This window comes from Capra hircus, chromosome 15, assembly GCF_001704415.2.
Source record: "Capra hircus breed San Clemente chromosome 15, ASM170441v1, whole genome shotgun sequence".
In the NCBI taxonomy this organism is placed as follows: Eukaryota; Metazoa; Chordata; class Mammalia; order Artiodactyla; family Bovidae; genus Capra; species Capra hircus.
Window position 1 is genome coordinate 32,540,539 of NC_030822.1, and position 16,361 is coordinate 32,556,899.

Here is a 16,361-nt window from a genome sequence, read left to right on the forward strand (position 1 = left end):
CTCCGAAGGAGGAACAGACTTTTCATCGTCTCTAGCTGTTCATGATGTGGACTGCAGATGTTGTGAGTGGAAACACTGTTGATAAACTGAAACATAAATGTCTCAATGAATTCTGTTTCCAGGGGAGGTCACAAGGTAGATTTCAGAGTTTACATCTTCTGCTGTCAAAGCAACAGAAAGTAGTACCATGTTTGACTGAGCATGGTGTGTCCTACATAGAGCCTGTGAACTTCTAAATCATGTATCCTTCATGTCATTAGCTTGATTTGGTAAAAGATGAAATGAGTACTGATTTCTGGTTTTGAATTTCTTCAACCATTCTTGACTGAGTTTCCCACTGTTTGAGACATCTTGTGACATCCTTGGACAATCATATAAAAAGGGTACAATTTGTCAGTTGGGCAGGGTGTATAACTTCTGGAGCCTAATGGATAGCATTGTTTCTAATAATCCTATATTGTATATTTGAAAATTGTTAACTTGAGAGTTGATATTATGTTTTCTCACCACACACACTCATACACATATACATACACAAGTTCCACCTATGACAAGGGTGATGAATATGTTCATTAACTTGATTGTATTATTTTGCTATATATATATGTATATTTGATATATTTATATATCAAATCATCTGATTGTATACTTTATAAATATACAATTTACATTTGACAAATATTTGAAAAAATTTTCTGGAAAGAAAAACATTTTATTCTAAATGTAGCATCAGAAAAGCATGTTTAAGAGACCACAAAGATCTGAGTAGCCCCAAACTCAATACCATCTCAATGAACTTCCATAGAATGAGAAAACCCTCTTCCTCAGCAATCCTGAGGAAGCACCAAAGTTATTAGTGATTGAGGAGAGGTTTACCTGGTGGTTTCACACTTTAAATCTTCACCATCAATTATATTTGTAATGTTAAACCAATGTGGGCAAGAGAGATGATTTTCCACATTTTTGATTGGAACTTCTTGATTAAGCTAACCCATTCACCAATGTTTCACAAGGTTCTAGCACCTTGTGAAACCCTCACAAAGCTTAAGGTCACCCTGATTCTGAGCACACTCAAAAAACTTTTCCACCTCAAAGGAACATGAGACTTGCTGTTGCTGCTGTGTATGGCATAAAATGTATAACACATGAAAAGATGCTCAATATTACTAATTACTAGAGAAATGCAAATCAAAACTAAGATGAGATATTACCTCATACCAGTCAGAATGGCTATCATGAGAAAACTCTACAAATAATAAATGCTAGAGAGGGTGTGGAAAGAAAGGAACCCATGTAAACTATTGGTGGGAATGTAAATTGGTATAGTCACTATAAAGAATAGTATGGAAGTTCCTTAAAAAACTAAAAATACAGTGACCATATGACCCTGCAATCCCACTGCTGGGTGTATATCTGGAGAAAAACATCCGAAAGAAAGCATGCACCCCAATGTTCATTGCAGCACTGTTTACAATAGCCAAGACATGGATGAAACCTAAATGTCCATCAACAGAGGAATGGATAAAGAAAATGTGATATGTACATATTACTCAGCCATTACAAGGAATGAAAAATGCCATTTGCAGCAATGTGGATGGACCTAGAGATTGTCATAGTGAGTGAGGTAATTTCAGAGAGGGAGAAATATCATCTGACATTCTTTATATGTGAAATCTAAAAAGAAATGACACAAATGAACTTATATACAAAACAGAGACTCACAGACTTAGAGAACAAATTTATGATTTCTGGGGGGATGGATGGGGAGAAGGGATAGTTAGGGAGTTTGGGATCGACTTGTAGACACTTATATATTTACAGTGGATAACTAACAAGGACCTACTGTATAACTCATGGAAGTCTGTTCAGTGTTATGTGGCAGCCTGGATGGGAGGAGAATTTGGGGGATAATGGATACATGTATATGTATGACTGAGTCCCTTCACTGTTCACTTGAAACTATCACAGCATTATTAATCGGCTATACCTCAGCACAAAATAAAAAGTTAAAACAAATGTATGGCCTCTAAAGTGTTTGCTCATTAACATATGTCTCGGCCTCACACATTCTGATTAGTTTCCCCCCAACGTGAATGAGTGGGTGAATATAACAGAGGTTTAGCACAGATGAACATGATCTGAACCTGGTGTAGCAGTCAGCACCCCAGCATCTCTGAATTAATATTCTGATCAGAAGTGTTTTCTATTGGAAGGTTTTTAGTCAAAAGGGGGAATGGTGGAAACCTCTGCCCTACTGAGGTCTGGGAGAGTCATTCTGGCTTCTGTATAGTTTAACTTAAATTTTGCTGACCAGAGCATCCTGTTTTGTGGCCTTTCAGACATGCATTGTACAGCTGGTTTGGTCACTGAGGAAGGGAACTCATTTGAAATTCAGAACGGAGTAGCTGTGGTTCAGAGGTGGCTCTTATAAAACATGATTTTGTAAATGTTCCTGTTTTACTGAAAACTTGAATTTTCTATTACTGCAGACCAGGACAAAAAAACCATATGTGAGTGTAGTATTATCTCAGATGTGATTACTGCTTGTATTTTGCTTGTCATGCTGTCTCCTGTATTGTGACTGTTAGATGCCTTACATTTCCTCCCCAGTCCTAGTAAACGGAAATTTTTTCGAGGGCTGAGCCACAACACTGACCTCACTGGGAAATGAGTCTAACTTCTGGGTCTCCAGCAAGATGCCATGTCAGTCTCCTCCATTCTCTGTACATCCCCTGCCCAACCAGTGCCTCTTTACCTACACCCTACTCATATAACTGACCTTCCTACGTACTTTCCCCAGACCCCAGATAGTTGTTGTTCTTATCAAAGGGACAGTGAGGGGACATGCCCCATTTACTGGTTTCCTGGTAACTAATGAGCCCACCTGATGTCAATTCCCCTCTAACTAGTAATCTCCCCTTCTCCAGGGAGCAAAGTTTGCCACCATGTTCTTCCTGTCACCCCCACTTACCGTGCGTGTCATGCAAGGAACTTGCCTCAGACATTTAAGTCCCCCATCCATTATACCACTGACATCTCTGTTGCTGACTCTGGACTCTTTCTTCCATCTTTGTGTGTGTGTGTGTGTGTGTGTGTGTGTGTGTGTGTGTGTGTGAAAGTCACTCAGTCATGTCTGACTCTTTGGGACACCATGGACTATACAGTCCATGGAATTCTCCAGGCCAGAATACTGGAGTGGGTAGCTTTTCCCTTCTCTAGGGGATCTTCCCAGCCCAGGGATCAAACCCAGGTCTCCCACATTGCAGACAGATTCTTTACCAGCTAAGTCACAAGGGAAGTCCAAGAATACTGGAGTGGGTAGCCTAACCCTTCTCCAGCAGATCTTCCCAATCCAGGAATGGAACCAGGTCTCCTGCATTGCAGGTGGATTCCTCACCAACTGAGCTATCAGGGAAGTCCTCTTTTTTTCCATCTTAAATCTGGGCAAGCACAGGTCTCAAAAGCTGTGGAGCCCAACAGGAACACTCTGTTGATTGTGCTGATGCTTATGAAAACCTATACATGTGATAAAATTGTCTAGAACCACTCCCTTGAAATAAGTGCATGTAAAATTTTTAACATCTAAATAAAATATGTGGATTTTATTAATGTCATTTTTTGTTTAGATATTCTACTATAGTTATGCAAGATGTTACTCTTGGGTAAAATTAGGTGAATTGTATGAGGGGCTACTCTTTATATTATTTTTTACAACTACCTATAATTCTGTAGTTATTTTAAACACTGTTACCAAGCTGTATTGATCAGAACAGTATGGGATTGGCATCAGTTCAGTTCAGTTCAGTTCACTTCAGTCATTCAGTCATGTCCGACTCTTTGTGACCCCATGAATCACAGCATGCCAGGCCTCCCTGTCCATCACCAACTCCCGGAGTTCACTCAGACTCACGTCCATCAAGTCAGTGACGCCATCTAGCCATCTCATCCTCTGTCGTCTGCTTCTCCTCCTGCCCCCAATCCTTCCCAGCATCAGAGTCTTTTCCAATGAGTCAACTCTTCGCGTGAGGTGTCATAAAAACAGACAAACCAGTGGAGCAGAATGGAGCCCAGAAATAAGCTTTTACATATCTGGTTAACTATGGTCAAGAATGCTCAACAGAGAAAGATAGTCTGTTTAACAAATAATATTAGGAAAACTGGGTAATCAGGAAAAAAATGAAATTGGATGCCCATCATACATCACACACACGCACACATACAAGCCTCTCAAAATGGATTAAAGACCTAAACTCAGACTCCAAGCCATTAAACTCCTAAAGGAAAAAATTTCTTGAGTTTATCTTGGCCATAATTTTTTATGTATGACACGAAAGCACAAACAACAAAAACAAAAATCAACAAGTGAGACTACATCTAACTCAAATGTTTTGCACAGCAAAAGGAACAATTTATGAAATAAACATGCAAAGTATGGAATGAGAATATATTTGCAGAACACATATCTTGTAAGGGTTATTATCCAAAATATGTATGTAGTGAACTCATACAGCTCCATAGCAAAAATATCCAAACTGCCTGCATGATACAGGATGCTTGGGGCTGGTATGGGGAGGGAGGTGGGAGGGAGGTGCAGGATGGGGAACACGTATATACCCGTGGTGGATTCATGTTGATGTATGGCAAAACCAATACAATATTGTAAATAAATAAATTTATATTAAAAAAATAAACATATACGTGGGGTCAGAGTCAGAAAAAAAAAGACTTACAAAGAATCAAAAAGAACATGAGAATTTCTCAATATCACAAATCATCAGGGAATGAAAATCAAGACCAAAATTATTAATCATTTCACACTTGTTTTTTTAAAAAAGAGAGAGCTGTGTTATAGAAATAGGCTATTTTAATAAAAAAGAGAAAGCAAGCTTGTGGAGGATGTGGAAAAAAGGGAAACCTTGTGCACTGTTTGTTGGTAGAAATGTAAATTGGTTCAGCTACTGTGAAAAGCAGTACTAAATTTCCTCAAAAATTAAAAATTAAAAATAGAACTATTACAAGATCCAGCAAATCCACTTCTGGATGTCTATTAAAAGTAATTGTAATCAGGATCTTGAAGAGACATATGGCAACAACATAATTATTCAGGTACCAATGAATAGATAAAAAGATGTAGTATCACACACACACATCTAGGTGGAATATTTATCCATGAGAAAGAGTAAAATTTTACCATTTGCCAACACATAAATAGACCTCAAGGACACCATGCTAAGTGGAATAAGCTAGTCATGGGAGGACTAATACTGCAGGATTCCACTTACATGAGGTGTCTAAATAGTCAAACTCATAGAAGCAGAGAGTAGAATGGTGGTTGCTAGGCACTGGGGAGAGAGGGAAAGAGGGAATTGCTGTTCAGTGGGCTATAGACTCAGTCACAAGATGAAAAGGTTCTGAGAGATCTCTTGAACAACATTGTGCTTAGAGTTAATGATGCTGTACTGTGTATTTAAAATTCTAAGATAGTAGATTTCATGTTTTGTGTATGTGTGTTTTACCACAATAAAGAAAAATTCAACTATATGTTGTCTACAAGAAATTTATCTTCACTGTAAAGAATCAGATGGGTTAAAAATAATATGATGGAGTAAGACATACCTTGCAAGCACTAACTTGAGATAAAGCGTATCTCAGAACAGTGAAAATTTTCAGGGGGAAAGAAGTGCATTATGAAGGATAGAATTATTGATTCTCCAAGAAGACACAACAATTGAAGTGTGTATGTGCCTGACAGTAGAAGTCAAATTATGTGAGCCAAAACCAAATAGAACTGCATGGAGATAGAGACAAATCCATTATGTAGTTGGAAACTTTATCACCCTTCTTTCAGTATTGATAGATCTGGCAGGCAGAACATCCATAAAGATATAGTTAATATAACAAAACTATGAACTAACATGTTCTAATAGACATTTGTAGAGTACTATCTTCAATCACAGCAGAACAAAGATCTTTTTCAAGTTCACCTAGAATATTCACGGGACTAGACTTCATTCTACAGGATGTATTTAGAAGAGGTAGAGGAACCAGAGATGAAATTGCCAACATTCACTAGATCATAGAAAAAGCAAGGAAATTAAAAAAACAACAACAACTGTACTTCTGCTTCATTGACTATGCTAAAGCCTTTGACTGTGTGGATCACAATAAACTGAGGAATATTCTTGAAGAGATGAGAATACCATACCACCTTGCTTGCCTCCTGAGAAACCAACTGGACATGGAACAACAGACTGGTTCAAAATTGGGAAAAGTATAATTGTACACTGTATACTGTATATTGCCACCCTGCTTATTTAACTTATATGCAGAGTACATCATACAGAACGCTGGGCTGGATCACAAGCTGAAATCAAGATTGCTTGGAGAAATACCAAGAACCTCAAATATTCAGATGATATCACTTTAATGGCAGAAAGTAAAGAAGAAAGTGAAGAAGAGCCTCTTGATGAGGGTGGAAGTGGAGAGTGAAAGAGCTGGCTTAAAACTCAGCATTCAAAAAACTAAGATCATGGCATCTGGTCCCATCACTTCATGGCAAATAGATGGGGAAAAAGTGGAAACAATGTCAGATTTCATTTTCTTGGGCTCCAAAATCACTGCAGACAGTGACTGCAGCCATGAAATTAGAAGATGCTTGCTTCTTGGAAAAAAAGCTATGACAACCTGGACAGTGTTTTAAAAAGCAGAGATATCACTTTGCCAATAAAGGTCTGTGTAATCAAAGCTATGGCTTTTCCAGTAGTCATGCATGGATGTGAGAGTTGGACTATAAAGAAGGCTGAGTGCTGTAAAATTGATGCTTTTGAACTGTGGTGTTGGAGAAGACTCTTGAGAGTCGCTTGGACTGCAAGGAGATCAAGCCAGTCCATCCTAAAGGAAATCAACCCTGAATATTCATTGGAATGACTAATGCTGAAGCTGAAGCTCCAGTACTTTGGCCACCTGATGGGAAGAACCGACTCATTTGGAAAAGACCCTGATGCTAGGAAAGAATGAGGGCAAGAGGAGAAGGGGGTGACAGAGGAGGAGATGGTTGGATGACATCACCGACTCAATGGACATAAGTTTGAGCAAGCTGAGGGAGATAGAAAAGGATAGGGAAGCCTGATATGCTGCAGTTCATGGGGTCACAGTCTTGGATGTGACATAGTGACTGAACAACAAACAAGAAGACCTCATTCTGGGCTGTAAAGCACACCTTAACATATTTAAAAAATATCAGTCTTATAAAGTATATTCTCAGACCAGAAATCAATGACAGAAAGCTTGAAAATATCCAAATATTTACAGGTTAAACAACATACTTCTAAAAAACACATGCATGAAGAAGGCTGAGTGCCGAAGAATTGATGATTTGAGTTGTGGTGTTGGAGAAGACCCTTGAGAGTCCCTTGGACTGCAAGGAGATCCAACCAGTCCATTCTGAAGGAGATCAGCCCTGGGATTTCTTTGGAAGGAATGATGCTAAAGCTGAAGCTCCAGTACTTTGGCCACCTCATGCTAAGAGTTGACTCATTAGAAAAGACTCTGATGCTGGGAGGGATTGGGGGCAGGAGGAGAAGAGGATGACTGAGGATGAGATGGCTGGATGGCAACACGGACTCGATGGACGTGAGTCTGAGTGAACTCCAGGAGTTGGTGATGGGCAGGGAGGCCTGGCGTTCTGCGATTCATGGGGTCACAAAGAGTCGGACACGACTGAGCGACTGAACTGAACTGAAAAAATTTTCAAGAGAATATTTTTCATATAGGAGAGATTCTTGAGAGTAAAAAGAATTTATACTTAAGTTGTTTCTGACCAGGTTGAATATCTATGAAGTAATAAGAAAATATGACTTATTATTACCAGGATCATTTATGTCTTTTATTACACTGGAAACAACTAAATGAAAATTTGTTAAATTAACATACCAGTGTGATTCAAATTTAACAGAAATTTTTATCTAGCAGAGCTTGTTTTAAAGTCTATTTCATCAAAAAATAATGATTTTCTGCCCCCTCGTATGGCTTAAAGTATTGTACAAGACCATAGTGCCCATGGCAATGCGTAGCCATCAAAAACAACTAGAATTCTGACTGCTCTGGGAGTTGGGAGTTTAGTGACTCTGTGCTTTCCTATCAGTGTAAGATTCAGAAATAAATCTGCAGCTCAACAAAGTCAGGTTTCTTTATTTATTCATCTCGGTGAGGGACACTGCACACTAGAGAAACAGAGGGAGTATCTGACCAAACAAATAAAAGGTAGAGTTATAGGACTTAGAAGTGGTTTATGAAAAATTGTGTGTATTTATATCAAAACAGTTTGTTTTTAAAAGGTGAGATAACTGTCTTTCTGTGCCTTGGAAAAAGTAATGTACGAAAGTGGGGGTGGTGGTTTAGTGGCTAAACTGAGTCTGACACTTGTGGCCCCATGAACTGTAGCCTGTCAGTCTCTGTCCATGGAATCTCCCAGGCAAGAATACTGGAGTGGGTTGCCCTTTCCTCCTTCAGGGGATCTTTCTGATCCAGGGATCAAACCCTTGTCTCCTGCTTTACAGGTGGATTCTTTACTGCGAAGCCACCAGGTAAGCCCATTGACAATAGTACTTAGATAACTTGTGGAACATAAAGTTATTTCTAAGTTTAAAAATTTCATGTGTGCATTCAGGATGTGTAAGTTGCTCAGTCGTGTCCAACTCTTTGTGACCCCATGGACAGTAGCCCAACAGGCTCCTCTGTGCTTGGAATTCTCCAGTTTTATTTTTTAAATATAATATACAATCAACTCCTGCAGCTCAGTTTGAGAAAAATAAATGACTCAATCAAAAAATAGGCCAAAGAACTAAATAGACATTTCTCCAAAGAAGACATACATATGGCTAACAAACGCATGAAAAGATGCTCAACATCACTCATTATCAGAGAAATGCAAATCAAAACCACAATGAGGTACCATTTCACGCCAGTCAGAATGGCTGCGATCCAAAAGTCTATAAGCAATAAATGCTGGAGAGGGTGTGGAGAAAAGGGAACCCTCTTCCACTGTTGGTGGGAATGCAAACTAGTACAGCCACTATGGAGAACAGTGTGGAGATTCCTTAAACAACTGGAAATAGAACTGCCTTATGCCCAGCAATCCCACCAGGCTCTGCCATCTCAGGGATTCTCCAGGCAAGAACATTGGAGTGGGTTGCCATTTCCTTCTCCAATGCATGAAAGTGAAAAGTGAAAGTGAAGTTGCTCAGTCTTGTCTGACTCTTAGTGACCCCATGGACTGCAGTCCACCAGGCTCCTCCATCCATGGGATTTTCCAGGCAAGAGTACTCGAGTGGGTTGCCATTGCCTTCTCCTCAATGGAGTATTACTCAGCCATTAAAAAGAATACATTTGAATCAGTTCTAATGAGGTGGATGAAACTGGAGCCTATTATACAGAGTGAAGTAAGCCAGAAAGAAAAACACCAATACAGTATACTAACGCATATATTTGGAATTTAGAAAGATGGTAACGATAACCCTGTATATGAGACAGCAAAAGAGACACAGATGTATAGAAGAGTATTTTGGACTCTGTGGGAGAGGGCAAGGGTGGGATGATTTGGGAGAATGGCATTGAAACATGTAAAATATCATATATGAAATGAATCGCCAGTCCAGGTTCAATGCATGATACTGGATGCTTGGGGCTGGTGCACTGGGACGACTCAGAGGGATGGTACAGGGAGGGAGTAGGGAGGTGGGTTCAGGATGGGGGACCCGTATATACTTGTGGCAGACTCATGTTGATGTATGCCAAAACCAATACAGTATTGTAAAGGAATTAACCTCCAATTAAATTAAATAAATACTGCTGGAGTGGGTTGCCATTCTCTTCTCCAGGAAATCTTCCCAATCCAGGGATCAAACCTGGGTCTCCTGCATTGCTGGAAGATTTTTTAACCATCTGAGCCACTGGGAAGCCCACAAGATTTCAGGATGAGTAAATAAAATTACTTTAGAAGAATATACAAAAACATTAGCACCTTTTCACATTTATTTTCTCACCAAAAATAAATATGTATTTTTGGTGACTAAGCAGTAAATGGAATGATACTCTAGGTCAGTGAATGAAACAAAGTGTGACACAAATATCAAGAATCATAGGTGATCTACCAACTGTACATGGATATTTTTGTACCCTTAGAAAAAAGTGGAGATATTATCAATGACCCCAAAATATGACTGGTACAACTAGTCCAAATATAAATCAACTCATCCTCACAAGAAAAACAAAAATTTGTAAATCATGTTTATGTAAAAATTTATGCATTGATACAGAAGATTGAACAACACATTAATATCTATTAGCTCAATATTTAATGGCAGTGTAGGTATTAAAACAGGACTGTGGAAAAGCTGGTTTTACTGGGAGAGACTTTTGTTGTAAAACATCCTAAAAATGAACACTCAGTGTGAAGTGAAGATCTGAGCATGTGAGGAGAGCAGGAGAGGAAACAGGGAAGAAAGGCTGAGGGGAGGCGTGGTGCATGGATGAACTTGAGGACTGGATCTTGGCCATTTGGGAGGAGGCACGGCTGGTGGAGACAGCTGTCCCTGGGGCTCTGATGTAAGTGTTTCCCCTAAGGGCTCTCCTGTCAGCGGATAAACAGCCAAGCGTCCAGATCCCAACAAACTGACTTTCATCACCAATCTTAATGTCTGTACCTGAAGACTCAGGAAAGGCTGGTGAGTGAATAGATGCCCAAGGGTAGGGTGGTTACAGGGTGAAGATAAAGACTGGGCTGGTCTTATGTCTTAGACAGGCCAAAGGTGACAAGCCTCTTGGAGGCTATTGACATATGTGCAGAATGCCTGGCAAAAATCAGAGGCATCAAACTAGTTGGTTACAGCCCATGTGGAGGGTGAGGTTTGGGAAGGGAAGTGGAGAGTCTATAGGCAGCTGAGATTAATGCAGTTTTTTTAAAAAATTTTTTAATTTTTACTTTATTTTGCTTTACAATACTGTATTGGTTTTGCCATACATTGACATGAATCAGCCACGGGTGTACATGAGTTCTCAATCCTGAACCCCCTTCCCACCTCCCACCCCATAATCATCTCTGGATCATTCCCGTGCACCAGCCCCAAGCATCCTGTATCCTACATCAAACCTGGACTGGTGATTCGTTTCACATATGATATTATACATGTTTCAATGCCAGTTTTATAAAGAATGTAAAGTGATCCAATATACGACAAGGGTCCTAATAATTCAACCAGACATCAGAAAACAGAAGAGATATTGACTTAGACTAAACACCTTTCTTCAAATATGTTAAAAGCCCTGACAATGACAGAGATCTGTCCTAGACTCCTAAAACAGGACACAGGAAGTAGACCAGGAACCTCTCAGGCAGGTGTGACAAGAGATCTATGGGGCAGGAGCCTCCTGGACTTGTGTCAGACCAAGGTACTCTAATTTGGTCAGAGAACCAATGTCACAGGGAAATTCACCACTGAGTGAATTCTATTTCCAGTGGAAGTTCACCAGGAAGTTTTCAGAATTTATATTTTCTGCTGTCAAAGCAACAGAGAATGTGTGTCATGTTTGACTGAGCAAACTTCATCTAGAACTTGTGAGTTTCCAAACTCATGTATCTTTCACATCACTAGATTGATTAGATGATGGATGAGTACTGTGTTTTGCCTTTTAATTTCTTCAACTATTTTTCTTGAGGTTATCATCCTTTGAGATATCTTGTGTCATCCCTGAACATTCACATACAAAGAGTACAATTTTCCAGTTATGTAGGATGAATAACTTCTAGAGATCTAATAGATATCATTTTAACTATAGTTACTAATATTCTTGGGTTGGCCAAGAAGTTCATTTGGATTTCCCTATATGATATTGGGCTTCGCAGATGGTGCTAGAGGTAAATAACCTTCCTAACAGTGCCAGAGACATAAGAGATGTGGGTTCGACCCCTAGGTTGGGAAGATCCCCTCCCTGGAGGAAGACATGGAAACCCACTCCAGCATTCTTGCCTGGAGTATCCCATAGGAAGAGGAGATGGAAGGCTATAGTTCACAGAGTTGCAAAGAGTCAGACATGACTGAAGTGACTTAGCATGATCACCCACCTAGAGCCAGACACCCTGGAATGTGAAGTCAAGTGGGCCTTAGAAAGCATCACTATGAACAAAGCTAGTGGAGGTGATGGAATTTCAGTTGAGCTATTTCAAATCCTCAAAGATGATGCTGTGAAAGTGCTGTACTCAATATGCCAGCAAATCTGGAAAACTCAGCAGTGGCCACAGGACTGGAAAAAGTTGGTTTTCATTCCAATCCCAAAGAAAGGCAATGCCAAAGATGTTCAAACTACCGCACAATTGCAGTCATCTCACACGCTAGTAAAATAAGCTAAAAATTCTCCAAGGCAGGCTTCAACAGTATGTGAACTGTGAACTTCCAGATGTTCAAGCTGGATTTAGAAAAGGCAGAGGAACCAGAGATCAAATTGCCAACATCTGCTGGATCATGGAAAAAGCAAGAGAGTTCCAGAAAAACATCTATTTCTGCTATATTGATTATGCCAAAAGGCTTTGACTGTGTGGATCACAATAAACTGTGGAAAATTCTGAAAGAGATGGGAATACCAGACGACCTGATTTGCCTCTTGAGAAACCTATATACAGGTCAAGAAGCAACAGTTAGAACTGGACAGGGAACAACACACTGATATTGGGCTTCTCAGGTGGTGCTAGAGGTAATGAACATTCCTAACAGTGCCAGAGACATAAGAGATGTGGGTTCGACCCCTAGGAAATAGGAAATAGGAAAAGGAGTACGTCAAGGCTGTATATTGTCACCCTGCTTATTTAACTTATATGCAGAGCACATCATGAGAAATGCTGGGCTGGAAGAAACACAAGCTGGAATCAAGATTGCTGGGAGAAATATCAATAACCTCAGATATGCAGATGACACCACCCTTATGGCAGAAAGTGAAGAGGGACTCAAAAGCCTCTTGATGAAAGTGAAAGAGGAGAGTGAAAAAGTAGGCTTAAAGCTCAACATTCAGAAAACGAAGATCATGGCATCCGGTCCCATCACTTCATGGGGAATAGATGGGGAAACAGTGGAAACAGTGTCAGACTTGATTTTAGGGGGTTCCAAAATCACTGCAGATGGTGACTGCACCCATGAAATTAAAAGACGCTTACTCCTTGGAAGAAAAGTTATGACCAACCTAGGTAGCATATTCAAAAGCAGAGACATTACTTTACCAAGAAAGGTCCATCTAGTCAAGGCTATGGTTTTTCCTGTGGTCATGTATGGATGTGAAATTTGGACTGTGAAGAAAGCTGAGCGCTGAAGAATTGATGCTTTTGAACTGTGGTGTTGGAGAAGACTCTTGAGAGTCCCTTGGACTGCAAGGAGATCCAACCAGTCCATCCTAAAGGCGATCAGTCCTGGGTGTTCTTTGGAAGTAGTGATGCTAAAGCTGAAACTCCAATACTTTGGCCACCTGATGTGAAGAGTTGACTCACTGGAAAAGACTCTGATAGTGGGAGGGATTGGGGGCAGGAGGAGAAGGGGAGGACAGAGGATGAGATGGCTGGATGGCATCACTGACCCGATGGACAAGAGTTTGTGTGAACTTCGGGAGTTGGTGATGGACAAGGAAGCCTGGCGTGCTGCAATTCATGGGGTTGCGAAGAGTCGGACATGACTGAGTGACTGAACTGAGCTGAATTTGATATAATTAAGCAGAAAACCTAGAAAAACATATATAACTTGTATTTCTCTTTGTCTCTATTAGGAGAAATTCAGGATAAGTCCACATTAACCTGTCTTAGGACTGGGTGGCTTCAACCACACTGATGTTAAACATATAGTCTTCTATCTGCTGGGCATTCCAGGCCAAGAAGACCTACACATGTAGATTTCCATCCCCTTCTTCGTCTCCTATCTTTGCCCTCCTTGGAAGTGATCCACTCATCTTCATCGTCCTCATCAAGCGCAGCCTCCATGAACCTATGTATCTTTTCCTCTGCTGGCTGCAGTTGACATTGTCTTTGCCTCCACCACAGAACGCAAGGCATTGGCCATTTTCTGGTACAACAGTTGGGAAATCTCTCTTAATAGCTTCATTGCCCAACTCTACTTTCAGCATTCCTCCTTCATTTCTGAGTTAGGCATCTTGCTAATTATGGCATTTGATCGCTACATTGCAATATGTTACCCACTGAGATATACCACAATACTCACTGACTCTGTGATAGGGAAAATTGGTGTGGCTGTTTTCTTGAGAGCACATTGTATAATTTTACCCATGGTATTTCTTCTGAAGAGGCTGCATTTTTGCAGAAATAACATCCTCCCACATACATTCTGTGAACACATTGGCTTGGCCAAGTATGCCTGTGATGCCATTCAAGTAAACATCTGGTATGGGTTTTTTGTCTTGATGTCAACAGTGATCCTGGTGATTTGGGAGTGGACAGGTTGTTCTCTGGCAGTCATGTCTAACTCATTAATATTCAGTTCAACTTTGGGAATAGTCAAATGTTATATTAAGTCCCAATCAGATTAAAAAAAAGTAGGCTTTCTGTCTTGGGCTGTTAAGTCTCAAGACATCTCACACATCTCTGGACACTCATGTAAAACCTTCATTTCTTCATATGCTTACTCAAAGTATGATGAGCCTGAAGAGGTGCTTACTTCTAACTTTTGGCTTTTGGGGATTGTTTCTCAAAGATCATTCCCCTCAAAATGGTACAGAATAAATGCAGGCTTCCTTACCAGCAACTATTTCCACGTCACTTTCATGCAATCTATGATTCTGTCTCAAGGAACTGCATATCTCTAACTTCTCCATGTTCAGTCATGTTTTCAGGTGTCTTGGTACATTTTTCCTAAATGATCCATTTGCCTGGAATGTCCTCTACTTTTCTTGACGTTTTAATGAATTCACACCGTTTATCTTTCAAGGCTGAGCTTGGTGTCACCTACCCAGTGAGGTCATTACAACCACTTCATCTCAAGGTGAAGTACTACTTTCTCTACAACATGAACCATATTGTTTACACTTCTTTTGAAAACATTTTCTTTTATATAAATATTCTATAGAAAAGTAATAAGATGAAGATTAAAGTTGCACTTGATTCTACTACCCAGAGAAATTTGTTGTTCATTTTGGTGTATAATCACCCAGAATTTATGTGTGTATATATATATATATAAAATTGTAACAACTATAACTACATACATATTCATATCTTAGTTGTGACATATGGCATCTAGTTCCTTGACCAGGGAGCGAACTCAGGCCCCCTGCATTAGGGGTGTGGAGTCTTAGCCACTGGACCACCAGGGAAGTCCCAAGCTTTGCATGATTTTAGCCTTAAGGAAGGATATCAAGATTTTAGACTCATCTGGCACATTGGAAAATTCCTTCTAGAGAAGTTACTATTAATTTTTACTCTTGTCAGAAATGCATGTCAAAATTTATTGCACCCTTACTAGCTTCCCTAGTTGCTCAGATGTTAAAGAATCTGCCTGAAATGCAGGAGACCTGGGTTTGATTCCTGGGTTGGGAAGATCTCCTGGAGAAGGGAATGGCAACTCACTCCTGTATTCTTGCCTGGAAAATTCCATGGACAGAGGAAACTGGTGGAAACTTAATCTAAAATTAAGTTTAGATTCCATGCTCTTCATTACATTAATAATAAATTTCTTCTTCTTCTGCTGCTGCTAAGTTGCTTCAGTCGTGTTTTGACTCTGGGAACCTATGGACTGTAAACTGCCAGGCTCCTGTGTCCATGGGATTCTCCAGGCAAGAATATTGGAGTGGGTTGCCATGCCCTCCTCCAGGGGATCTTCCTGACTCAGGATCGAACCTGTGTTTCATATGTCTCCTGCATTGGCAAGCAGGTTCTTTACTGCTTGTGCCACCTGGGAAGCCCCAAATTTCTTCTAAGTATTCTCAAATCCTTTAAATCTTTTCCTCCATTCTTTCTGATCCATCCCCACATTATTATAAACCAAATTAACAACTAGATTTAGGTACTCACCAGGGGAGAAGAGTGGTGCCATTAAATGACTATCAACCTAGACTACGAACAGAGCCCAGCAAATTTACACATCTGCTCAAGTCAGCTTATTTTCCCATTCCACCTAATTAATGCTTCATGTACACAGCCTATTCGAACCTTCAACCTTGATTCAAGAACCTACCTATTTAACTTTGACAGAAAATCTTGCCTGCTAAATCAGAACTAATCAGTAAGAAACTCACAGAAATTCAAGACACTAAAATTTAAAACACATCTATATCCAGCACATACATGCACATATCTGCTCCCACCATCCTTTTCT

At 40.0% G+C, this 16,361-nt stretch overlaps 1 pseudogene; it reads left to right on the top strand.

Moving 5' to 3' along the window:
* Positions 10,694-14,577, top strand: LOC102175601 (annotated as a pseudogene).